We start from the raw sequence: 9,830 nt of genomic DNA, 5'->3' as shown, positions 1-9,830 counted from the left end.
ACAGCTTTTTTCAGTGGCGGGCAACCTGAAGAAAGGGGAGCGTCGTGCTTCCACACTGTGTGGTGTTGAACAAATTGCGGGCGGTGATGTGACAGTGAAAGCCAAGTGCGCGTCGGAGGTGTCCAACAAAATTGTGTACGACATCGAGTTAGGGTACAACTGAGTTCAGTAATTAGTTACTTTTTTTATTCTATGATGCAGTGACAGCGGTCATGCATGCTTGCAGAGATGTGCAAAGACGTGACGATTGCGGTTGGTTTCGTTGGTCGCTGGGCGCGCATACACAGCTGCTCTCATTTTGGTTCCCAGGGTACGTGGTATCAACACTGTCGGAGCAGAAAGAACACATCCGCATTAGGCACCATAAGCCATAAAATTAATTAACGATGTAAGTACTACATATGTGCATAATGCCTTATATTGCTGTATAATATTTAATGTATTTTATGCCTTATTCATGCTAAGTCATGGCAACTCTATGCATTATTGAGCAGGTCTTTTCACTGGTAATGAGAATCACTCGTACAAACTTCTTCCGCGAAATGAACTCAGGTCCGGTAACCAGTGATTACCTTGGGACTAGCAGCACGAGCGCAAAATTAGCGATACATGCCCACCAAAGCAAATCTAGTTTCTCGTCGGCGAATGCCCCGTCGCAGCAAAAGTAGCTCACACCGATGGCCGCAACTACACGAACGAATCTTGGCGGGAAGAGTGAAGCAGGAAGAATGTGCAAGGTGGCAATTACTTTAAACATGCTTGGATATTGTGAACCCAGAAAGTATGGCCAAGCAGCAAACATAACGCGCGCTTCTCGGGCAGCTGCTTTGCGATCTGCCGCTTACCTACGCAGCGATGACCGCAGCTTGCATTAAATACGGATTGCCACCACACAAAACAAGTAACGTGCGGCCCTATTTGTTGCCTGTACAACTAGGAATTTAAGTTGCAGCGTTTGGAAAAAGGATACATTATCTTGAGCCAGTCTTTGCCGATCGCGAGTGAACGAACAGTAAAATCAATTAAATTCGTAGGTTTTGCGTGCCAAAAGCACAATATCCTTATGAGGCACGCTGTAATGGAGGGTCCAGGAATAAATTTGACCACCGGGGGTTCTTTAACGTGCACAAATCAAAGTACATGAAAAAATGTTCCAGAAGCCAGGGAATTCATATTCAAACGTATAGCTTCACTGGCTTTACTCAACAATAAAATAACAAACATAGACGTTTCGCCACCTATGCGGTGGCATCGTCAGTACACAAATGGCGTCCCCTGAAAGAGTACATCAACTTATATCTTGCCGTAACATCCGGCAAGGACACGATTACTGTTGTGCATGCATTTTGATTATGACGATGAACCATGATTCGATGAATTTCCTTGGGCCCCATCGTGTTCCCGTGCCAGCGTCGTCACATTATCGAAATCGAACACGTTCCTTTCGTCAGGCAGTGATCGACTAATTCCGTCTTGGCACTGTTGAATGTGTGGCTTTGGTGACGTCCCTGACGTGTTCCTTGATGATTATGACGTCGTCGCCCGGTCTCACCAATGTAGCAGGCATCACGTCCGTGCAGTTAACTTTGTACACAACTCCGCTTTGTTCGTCGAGGGGGTGCGTCCTTGGTTTTGGAACACGTTAGCCATTTGCGCATGGTTTAAACACAGTCCAACGCCCAGAGGTCGCAAGGCCCTACTCCAGCTTCTGACACGCGCCAGACATACGGGATGCACACACAGATTTTTCCTTATTAGCCTGCTCTCGCGAGGTCTTTGCATGCGGCGCCGCGTGTCATCGACAAACCGCGAGGGTAGCTCCGTTTATTCAGGACAGTGGCAACAGTACTTCTTCATGCTTCCTCAGGGTCTGTGTCGACGACAGCGCGTCGCAACGTGACAGAAGTGTACGGGCAACAGCATATTGTGCTCCGCAGGGTGGTGCGAGTCAAACTCGCACATTGCCACTGTCGCAAGGTTTGCGGTATACGGATGTCGCCAATGAACCGCCCTCGTTCCGACGCACCACACATCTAGAAACGCCAAAGTGTCACCATCTTCCATTTCACACGTGAATTGAATGGCAGATGAACACTATTGAGTGCATCATGCTAGCCTGCAGATTGTGCTTTTCTACAATGACGAAAGTGTCATCTACAAACGGCAGTACATTTTCACAGGGAAGGGCAAGGTGGACAGGCATATAGTTTCCACGTGTTCCATCAAAGATCTGCCACGATTACCGACACAGGGCTGCCCATCGGACACCTTCTATTTGGTGTAGACAGTTCCGCCAAAAGTGAAATATGTTTGCTTTAAGCAAAACCTCAGCAAAATCATGATATCATCTACAGTCAGCGAAGTTCGACTTATCAAAGTACAATCATCTTGTAGGCATTTCTCGATTACATCGGTAGCCAGTTTTATCGGCACATTGGTGAATAAAGACGTGACATCAAAAGACGCCATAACATCCGCGTCACCCAGTTGCTGCTGACGTATCGCGGTGACAAATTCTTTGGAATTCTTAACCGTGAACGTATTATCCTCCGCAAGAGGATTGTAGCACCGCGGGTGATTCCAAACGTGACATTATTGTAGAAACGGAGGAATGCTTCCGTCACATGAAAGATACTGCGGCTGTAGCCCTTGCTCGTAGCCGCATTGTGAACATATTGGCTAATTCCAGAACGCCTCGTTCGAATCACTAGTAGTGAACGGGCTGCACTTGAGGATCTGAGGTCCGACCCTTCTGTCGTGGTCCTGGAAGCCGATAAGGGTAAAGGCATTGTTGTCATGGACCGAAAGGACTATGAAGGAAAAATGCAAGAATTTTGGATGATCCTTTGCACTTTGAAAAGATGCAGCACGATCCTACTTTAAGTACTGAAAGACAATTAGTGGACTACTTGCGTAGGCTAAAACAAAAGGAATGGTGGACCAGTCCTTATACCGCCGTCTCTTCTCGTCTGACGGGGCAACGCCGAGAGCGTACGGACTGCCAAAAGTTCACAAAGATGGCTGCCCCCTGAGACCTATTGTATCTTTTGTTGGATCTCCAACATACAACTTGTCAAAGTTCTTAGTTGAAATCTTAATCCTCTTGCGAGGATATCGTTCACGGTTAAGAATCCAAAGAATTTGTCACCGCGATACGTCAGCAGCAACTGGGTGACGCGGATGTTATGGCGTCTTTTGATGTCACGTCTTTATTCACCAATGTGCCGATAAAACTGGCTACCGATGTAATCGAAACGCCTACAGATGATTGTACTTGATAAGTCGAACTTCGCTGACTGTAGATGATATCATGATTTTACTGAGGTTTTGCTTAACAAACATATTTCACTTTTGGCGGAACTGTCTACCACCAAATAGAAGTGTCCCGATGGGCAGCCCTGTGTCGGTAATCGTGGCAGATCTTTTGATGGAACACGTGGAAACTAATCCTGTCCCACCTTGCCCTTCCCTGTGAAAATGTACTGCCGTTATGTAGATGACACTTTCGTCATTGTAGAAAAGCACAATCTGCAGGCTATGCATGATGCACTCAATAGTGTTCATCCTGCCATTCAATTCACGTGTGAAATGAATGGTGACACTTTGGCGTTTCTAGATGTGCTGGTGCGTCGGAACGAGGGCGGTTCATTGGCGACATCCGTATACCGCAAACCTTGCGACAGTGGCAATGTGCTGAGTTTTGACTCGCACCACCCTGCGGAGCACAAATATGCTGTTGCCCGTACACTTCTGTCACGTTGCGACGCGCTGTCGTCGACACAGACCCTGAGAAGCATGAAGAAGCTAATGTTCCCACCGTCCTGAATAAACGGAGCTACCCTCAGCGGTTTGTCGATGACACGCGGCGCCGCATGCAAAGACCTCGCGAGAGCAGGGCTAATAAGGAAAATCTGTTGTGCATCCCGTATGTCTGCGGCGTGTCAGAAGCTGTGCGTAGGGCCTTGCGACCTCTGGTCGTTAGGACTGTGTTTAAACCCATGCGCACACTGGCTAACGTGTTCCCAAAACCAAAGGACCGCACCCCCTCCGACGAACAAAGCGGAGTTGTGTACAAAGTTAACTGCACGGACTGTGATGCCTGCTACATCGGTGAGACCGGGCGACGACGTCATACTCGCATCAAGGAACACGTCAGGGACGTCACCAAAGCCACACATTCAACACGTGCCAAGACGGAATTAGTCGATCACTGCCTGACGAAAGGACACGTGTTCGATTTCGATAATGTGACGACGCTGGCACGGGAACAACGATGGGGCCCAAGGAAATTCATCGAATCATGGTTCATCCGTCATAATCAAAATGCATGCAACAGTAATCGTGGTCCTTTGCCGGATGTTTACGGCAAGATATAAGTTGATGTACTCTTTCACGGGACGCCATTTGTGTACTGACGATGCCACCCGCATAGGTGGCGAAACGTCTATGTTTTGTTATTGTTCTATTGTTGAGTAAAGCCAGTGAAGCTATACGTTTGAATATCAAAGTACATGGTAAGAACTGTATTCTTGCATTTCGCCCCCATCGAAATGCGGCCGCCGTGGCCGGGAATCGAGCTCGCGTCGTCGAGCTTAGCGGCGCTACACGTATGCATTTACCGCTAAGCTAACACGGCGGATGTCACCGTACGATTCAACTACGCGATACGTCTAAACAAACGGCCATGCGCTAAATACAGGCACATTACTATTGCGCTTTTATCGAGCGGCCGTGATATTGCACGCGAATGCGAAAGTACGTGACTTACTTGACTCGGCGCACTGCAGTTATCCACGCTTGTCGTCTGTCCTCCTCGTACCACCTCTCCGGAATTCTGTAGAACTTCACGGGCGGCTTTCGACTTTTCGAGGGTCTTGTGGCAATCAACACACAGCAGTATAGCGTGCCACCTTTCCTGGTTGATGAGGTCGCGCTCGCCGTCACGAAACAACGCACGCGGTCGCTCGCGCCGTAGAGAACACAGGCGCGCGCTGGCCCGGCGGCGACCTTCGACACTTCTATCCTTCCGCCAGAGGAGTGGGTCGCGCTGGTGCCGCGCGGGCAAACTTTAGGTTGCCTCGTCTACAGTCGAGCGCACCGGCGCAGCCAACGTAACCGCGGCTTCTGACGCACCCCGATGGAACCGGCACTGAATTGGCTCCTGACCCATTGGCGCATTCGTCGCGCCGACTATGCCACCACAATGCATTTCACGCGAAGAAATAAAGGCGCCCACGCCGCTTCGCCGGCGGTCGCAGACAGCCGTTCAAAGTAAAACCCCTATATATAAAAAGTAGCGCCATTCTTAGATCTTGCCGCCACCACGCTCACCCCGGCGTTTCCTCCTTGCCGCCTGCTGTCGCCCCAGCCTCCTCCACTCCCCCATTGGCCAATCCGTGATAGTGGAAGCACGCGTTGCGCTTTTGTATATGTTTTTTTCTTTCCAGCGCGCTCCGACTGCCATTCTCGGGCCTGTGCGACGAAAGTGCTGTACGCACAAAAGGATCAACGTGTTAGGGACAAGAACTTCGTTGTGATTGCATGCTGCTGCTGCGCCTTAAGTTGCCGCAACCGGCAAGGCGAGGGCAAAAGGCTTTTTTTGTTCACCATCCGGCTAGCGCAAACGCTTGCTGCACACTTGATATTTGCGCCGTCTCGCATCGTTGCGTTGCTACTTCCAAAACGGCATTATTAAGACCAGTTACTGACTGACGAAGCAAAATCGCGCCTCAAAAACTTCTCCGCAGGCGCGATCGAAGTTTTGCTCGGATTTCATCTGTAGCGCGTTAGCTGTCGTCTGCCACGGCAGGCCCGACGCAGGCGGCACCACTGTCGATATCGCACCTCGATCGCGCTGGTCGCGCCGAGCGCGATAGTGGAACGGAGGAGAAGGGAAGTGGATGGCGCTACTTTTTATATATGGGTTTTAGTTCAAAGCGGTCGCAGACAGCCGATAATTCTGCGCATGCTCCGATGATAACAGCCGACGGCGCGCGCGTTGGAGTTAAGACGAGATGGCGTTTCGGCTGTCCGCGAACGATGCTGTCCCGCGCGCCGATAAAGTCGGACTATAAACGGCCTTAACAGTGGTGCACGTTTTACTAACATGTACAGTCAACCACAAAAGTTTGCGGACCACGCGAGCTCGTGCCAGACTGCCTATCCGCGCCACCTAGCGGTACGCCACCTAGCGGCGACAGGGGCGCTCTCCCGGATATGAGCCCTCTTGGTACTCGCCTGCCTGTTAATTTTTTATTCCCGTGCATGACATTGTTAGTTCGTTGTGTTGACGCAGAGCGCTGTCTGCGATAAGAGCGCCACATATCTGGCTTGATAGCAGTATCGGAGCAATCACTGCAACCTTTGTCGACTGGTGTGCCAGTGGGTAGATAAGTTTCACGAAGCGCTGCGACGATTTTTTTACGCGACGTTTACTGGCGCACTTTGGTTGGCAGCATCTTGGTCCAATGAGTTGCTGCTTCTGCGTCTTGAGAGAAAGGGTAGGGAGGGTTTCACTGTCATCAAAAATAAAGAAAAAGCGGATGCATAGAAAATTTTCTTTCACACATAGGCGCATCTTCGCATCAGTCGCTGAAAACGTAGACTTGCTTCAGGCCACGTGGTGATTGCTATTTGGAAAGATGCCGCTGCGTGTTCCACTTGACGAAAGAAGACACATTGCGCGTTTATTTATAGAGGGAATACCTCAGCGCGAAATCTGCCGCCGAACCAACAGGAGCCGGACTGCCGTGAATAGATTATTCAAGCTTTCCGTGACGATGACAGATTCACAGATATGGAGCGCAGTGGGCGTCCAAGGGCCACGACTGGGAAGAGGACCGCCTGATTACGGCCGCCATCGTGGCTGATCCTTTTCAAAGTGCAGAGGATATCCGAGAAGCGCTCTCGCTCACGGTATCGTCTGAGACTCTAAGAAGAAGGCTGAGTGAGCTTGGCCTGCAGTCTTTCGTAGCAGCACAGAAGCCCTGCCTCTCAGACAGCCAGCTACAAGAACGACTCATGTTCGCTACAGCAATGAAAGATTGGACAACAGAGAAATGGGGCGATGTCATCTTTAGCGACGAGTCAACTTTTTCCACGCTCTGGGACCAACGGAAGCGGGTTTGGCGTCCACTAAACTGCAGGTGTGTTTACAGTGTATTGGCAGTTAATTCACGAAGCTAATTCTGCATCACAACATGTTTCACGTAAAATGAGCTTTTGGACATTACGAGAGTTTTCTGTAGTGGTATTATGTTGAAAACATTAACGATTGTTTCATAGTACTACTTACTCCTGAAGCTAATTAAAAGCTGCCATGGGTCTTTCAGTACTATCTAATGATGTTTGCACGTTTTCTATTGCAACTCTATAACAGCATTATAAAGTTCATACGCAAGAGGAATCACAACATTTTTAGACGCGCCGCTGGAACCCAATTGTATGCTATTTCTTGCAGATATCTGCCTAATTACACACAGAGTGTTCTATCCAGTGGACGGTGTTCCGTGAGCGTGTGGGGAGCAATCAGCAAAGATGGCTTTGGTCCCCTTGTGCGTCTGGAAGGGCCCTTCACTGCGTCACGGTACTGCGACGTCATCACTAGACACCTCGTTCCGTATGCGCTGGACGGTCCCTTCAGCGACGGCTGCTATTTTTTTCAACACGACCGCAGCCCGATCCATAAAGCACGTATCGTCCAGTCATTGCTAGAAGAACATGCTGTTTGCCAGCTTGAGTGGCCTCCATGTGGCGCCGACTTGAATCCCATAGAAAATGTCTGGGGCATGTTGAAGAAACGGCTGTCCACACGAGCCAACCGCGGCCGCACGGCCGATACGCTGTGGCAAGCGATCGCACAAGAATGGGAAAGCCTGCGCGGTCGACCGGAGATTACTGAACCTTTGTACGAGTCGATGCCCCCACACATCAATAAGGTGCTAGAAACGGCGGACATTTCACTTCCTACTATAGATCATTGAGAGACCTATGTTTCATGACACTTCTGTAAATGTCTTGTGAATAAATTCATCCCCTTCAGACACGAATTATGATGCACTGTCTGCAAATGCGTCAAATGCGCATGGCATCATTTCAAGACGCTCACTATTACATTCCAAGAAAGAAGACGAAGCAATGTGCTGTTTTGTGCGAGTTTCAGTAAAAAATTAATTAGCGTATAACTCATTATCTAATTATTCTGAAATCCGTCAGCTTCAATGCTTGCATAAAAAGAATCAACTATTAGGCCCGAAACGCATGCACACTTGCTTTTTCGTTGTATTCGTGTCGACCGGAAAAAAAATACTCTTGACGTTGGTCTTGGAACGCGGCACGTCGAACGATTGTCTAACATGGTAGTGTCTCCAGCAAAGTGATCATCTGCAGCAATACGCAGGACAATGAACTTAACGACCGCTAGTTGTCCCATCAGGAAGCGGACACGAATGTGCACACTGAGTTTTAGGTCATTTGAAGAAACACGTGGCGTGGGACGCGCCTCCGAAGTTCGAGTCCCCAAACGAGGACGCCGTGTCGCAAAGGGTTATAAAAAGAGTCATCGCACCCGATTATTTCTTATTTTTCTAATGTAACCACTATAGCAGCGCGGTGGTACGGGCTTTGCGCAGCAAAACCTGGGCGCAGCGATCAAATCCCGGCCGCTACTGTCACTTAGCGATGGGGGAGGAACGGAAAAATTCTGCCTACTGACTAAGCATCTGTGTCCCATGGCTGCGTCACCGCTCACTCACGCACTCTCGAAAAAAAAAACAGCGTGGCTACGCGAAAATAGAACAGATAACAGCCGAAGAATACGCTGTCTGATTACTTGTACTGATATTCTGCTCTCAAAATATAAGCAAGTAGCCCTGGCTAACAAAGAGCGCGTCACGTTGAAAGAGATAGGTAGAAAATATTTGCGCACAGTGCGAAAATAGACAGGCCATAGATTTAAGGAGGGATGCGTCTTCAACGTAGCGCTGCTGTCGATCGCTGGTGACGTAGCGGAAGTGTCGCGAAGAGGCTCTTGGCCACGCGCTCGCGTGGTCCGCAAACTTTTGTGGTTGACTGTACATATTGAAACACACAGACGAAAACTGTTGCACAATTTAGGTATATTACAGATACCTTTACACTCTGCTTTAGTTATAGAAGAGGATTCACTAGGACCATTACGTGCTTAATATTTTGACGACACCGGCTGGTTACACGAGCTATAGAGCAACATAGCTTTTGCAGTTTCTTTTTTTTTTCATTTTATTTCATAACGCCTTGTTAGGCGCAAGATAGCCTTAGTCGCTTTTGCACCATTAAGCCCAGTTTAGCTAACTATAGCTTCCTTCAAACTATGAGAACACCCTCCGTAAAGGCGGCGCGGGCGAGACATTACAGGTAAAGCTGTATACTTTTTTGAGCGATAGCTCTACTACTCCAGGTACAAACTCAGAAAACATCTGGTTCCATAAATCTGACTTTCAAACTCAGCCAAGTTCAAACTGGGACTTAGCCTGCCACTACCGGCGGCTGCTGCGTACGCCACGCGGGTGCTCATATCTTGAAAGCGATTTACGATGTGGACAAAGTGCGCGGTGGTGCGGGCTTCATCTTGAAAGCGGTCTTTGATATGTACAAAGCGGGCCGAGTGCTCTCAGCTTCCTATGCGCTGTGCTTTCGACGTTGTAGCGAGACGCAGCATAAAGGTCAATCACTCGCTGCTGCTACCGAGCGAAGTCGCCTAGCAGCGTCTGTGTGTTGTCTTGTGCTGCAATTGTAGCTGCCGTAGTGGCTGACGGTGCCGAGCACCGTCTGTGTCGTTTCCCAAAGCAAGG

Source organism: Dermacentor silvarum, chromosome 4, assembly GCF_013339745.2.
Source record: "Dermacentor silvarum isolate Dsil-2018 chromosome 4, BIME_Dsil_1.4, whole genome shotgun sequence".
Lineage (NCBI taxonomy): Eukaryota > Metazoa > Arthropoda > Arachnida > Ixodida > Ixodidae > Dermacentor > Dermacentor silvarum.
The sequence above is the reverse complement of the archived record's forward strand: the minus strand, read 5'-3'. Positions refer to the sequence as shown.